Source organism: Cucurbita pepo, chromosome 11 (assembly GCF_057944985.1).
Source record: "Cucurbita pepo subsp. pepo isolate OVF chromosome 11, ASM5794498v1, whole genome shotgun sequence".
Taxonomy (NCBI): Eukaryota; Viridiplantae; Streptophyta; class Magnoliopsida; order Cucurbitales; family Cucurbitaceae; genus Cucurbita; species Cucurbita pepo.
The window spans coordinates 10,858,847-10,861,927 of NC_141808.1; the positions used below are offsets into that span (position 1 = coordinate 10,858,847).

At 34.7% G+C, this 3,081-nt stretch overlaps 1 non-coding gene across 1 annotated transcript; it reads left to right on the forward strand.

Annotated features, from left to right (window-relative positions):
* Positions 1 to 106, forward strand: LOC147790256 (small nucleolar RNA R71). The gene has a single exon (XR_015423047.1). It is a non-coding gene; the product is annotated as a small nucleolar RNA R71 (small nucleolar RNA).
* The last annotated feature ends 2,975 nt before the right edge of the window (positions 107 to 3,081 follow it).

Here is a 3,081-nt window from a genome sequence, read left to right on the forward strand (position 1 = left end):
AGTCCATGGTGAGGACACTTTCTAAGCATCTCCTTAAATCTCTCCCAAGCTTCACTTAGTGTCTCATCTTCAAACTGTTGAAAAGCAACAATCTCATTTCTGAACCGTGCATTTCTTGTAGGTGGGAAATACTTGATCAAAAATTTCTCTGCTAGACTATTCCACGAATCAATTGTTCCCAGTGCTAAGGTATTCAACCATGATTTAGCACCATCCCTCAATGAATATGGGAATAAGCTCAGTCTAATCACATCTTTATCCACTTCTTGAAATCGAAATGAGTCACTAACTCCCAAAAATGACTTTAGGTGTAGGTGAGGGTCTTCTGACGGTAGTCCATGAAATTGCCCAATGGTTTGCAGCATTTAAAACATCACAGGTTTTAGCTCAAACGTGGTTGCTTGTATTTCGGGTCTAATGATGCACGGATTTAGCTCTTCCACAGCTGAGTGTGCATATGCTCGGATCGCTCTTTCTCTGTCATCTGCTAAATGAATGGCATTGACAGTAATTCTCTCTTGATTAGCCATCATCACTGAATTTTCAAACTCCTGATTTAGTTGGGTCATTTGCTGTATATTCTATTATGTCATTTTCTTTTTCTCCATCAACCTTCGTCTAAATGTTCTCTCTATTTCAGGATCCAAAATAAATTCCAAACCCGTAGGTGGGTTCATACACAGAATTCTGCAGCAGTAAACTCAATTCTTCAACAGGTAATACAGCAGTAGGAAAACTCAGCTTACTATGACTTCTTGTTGGCTCCAGCTCACAAAAATCTACAACAAGTAAAATAACCAAATTAGGTTCCCCGGCAACGGCGCCAAAAACTTGATCGCTTGTGGATGTATATAATAAAATGATGTAAAATTCACAAGAATAAGTTCAAGTATACACTATCACAAGTAGCAAGTAATAAGTAAATTGTCGATTTCACAGGGAACCTATCTTTTTGGTTAATTTTATCGCTGGAAATTAAGTGAGTTTTTTGGTAACATTCAAATGGGTGTTGGAGATTTTAACTATTTAAACAAAACTAAAACAAAGTGCCACTGCTGTCAAAAAACAGAAAATGATGAGAAAATCAACTATAATGAGGAAGGTTCGGCTAAGAGAGATTAATTATAGATAAGTTGTTGAGTTTTGTGGTAGATTTTAGTTCCTTTTAATAGATTCTCAAGCCCACTTCTGAGGGTCATGAATGGTGATTATTTCCATAATCGTTGTAATTTCTATTAACAAGGCTCTAGGAGAAGAATTATTCCTAACCCTTCTATTACGCTTCAAGTCTCCTTGCTATGGAACTAGAGTATTAAAGAGGATTTCATTGCTCCCTCTCTTCTCCCGAATAAGAGAACAACTATGTATGTAAAGTAGCTAATTAAACATACATGTCAATCATTAACAACAACTCTTTAATAAACTAAAATCATATCGTCAACATACTTAAACTAAATAAAACTCTCTCGCCTCCCCTATTACGTTTAGCTTTCCATACAAACTTAATTAAACAAAGGAATCCGCATCTTCATCATGTAAAATTGATGGAATAAGGAAAGAGAATAAGGAAATAGAGAGTTATCCCGGTTTGTTGCCGTTCGTCAATGGAAGTTCCCTTCTCTTGAGCTCTCACGTCCACCTCTTTGCCCTAATCAATCCTTGTTGGTCTCCTTTTTCTTCTGCTGTCAACAGCTGCTGGATTAGGGTTTTCTTCTTCTTCTCTGGTTTTACAGCAGTTCACTGCAGCAGAAGCTGCTGCTGTGTAATTCGATTTTCTCCCCAAAATGTGGCTCTTCTCCTCTTGGTCTTCCTTTTCCTTTTATATTGAGCATTGGTTCCTCTTTAGGGCTGAAAAGAAATAAGTAGTACACATATGATGTTCCTCATTGGGTAGTCAATGACCCACTTGGACAGCTGACGTGGATTTATCATTTCCATGTCATCCCCCATTTGTTTCCAAATTCGCTACTCCCACATGGTTTAGCATAAATGTCTGAAATTTTACCACATAACTCAATTAGATATAGAATTAAGATCAATTTATGCCAAATCATATTTTTTTCACATTGGACCGCAATAAACGATTTCATGCTCACTAAGTAGAATAAATGAGGCTATAAATGAGAAAATGGTGAATAAGAGTGCAATATTAACTCCAAAAAGACTTGATATGACTCTACTTTTAGATAGTTATCCCTTTGTCCTCATTCACATGCATCCTAATAAAATTTCTAAAAGGTCTCCCAACATATAATTGCTCCGAGTAAAGCATGCTTAACCATGTGGTCATATGATTGAGCTGCCATAAAGGAAGGTGCTCCTTGGTTGTATAGGTAGTGACTTTCAAGTCTTTTAAACATTTCTTAGTCATCTTATCCTCACGGTCGCTCTTATAAGGATGTGATCTTAGGTGATTCATGTACCCATAATTTACTCAGAAGTCACACTTATTCACATAGTATTGTTTTTTCATAAATTACTTTTTCAACCAAATTTAATAAATTAAAAGTAAAAAAGAAAAAAAAAATGGAATTTGAGATAAATTGACAAGAATATTACTTTAAAATCATTTTTAATTATTATATGGATAAATATATTTTTGTTCTACTAATTGTAATATTATATATATTACATAAATTTAGTAATTAGTCAATTGATTTTCTGTCTTTAAGCTTTTTTTTTTTATTATTATCTTAATCAAACTAATATGTTTTTCTTGACAAAAAAAAATGTTAGTTAATATGCAAGGAAGGTTGGAAAGAGAAAAATAAAATTTAACAAATGCGAAATAGAAGTTTTAGTCGTAAAAAGTATACCTAGTTGAAGAACAATCATTATATTTTGCGTACAAATCTACTATTTTTGCTACGGCATAGCAATATAGCATAATGTGAGACATCCGAACCCTTCAAAAACATTTTTTCAGAACATGCCCACTTGTAGATTCATTGACAAAGAGGGGCTCTGTGATGGACCTCTTGACAACTGCAATGGAGATTCATCGTCCCCATCTTTTAAGGTAGGTGGAGTTTTTATCGTTCTAATTATGATCTACTTATATTGCATGACACTTCCATTCGA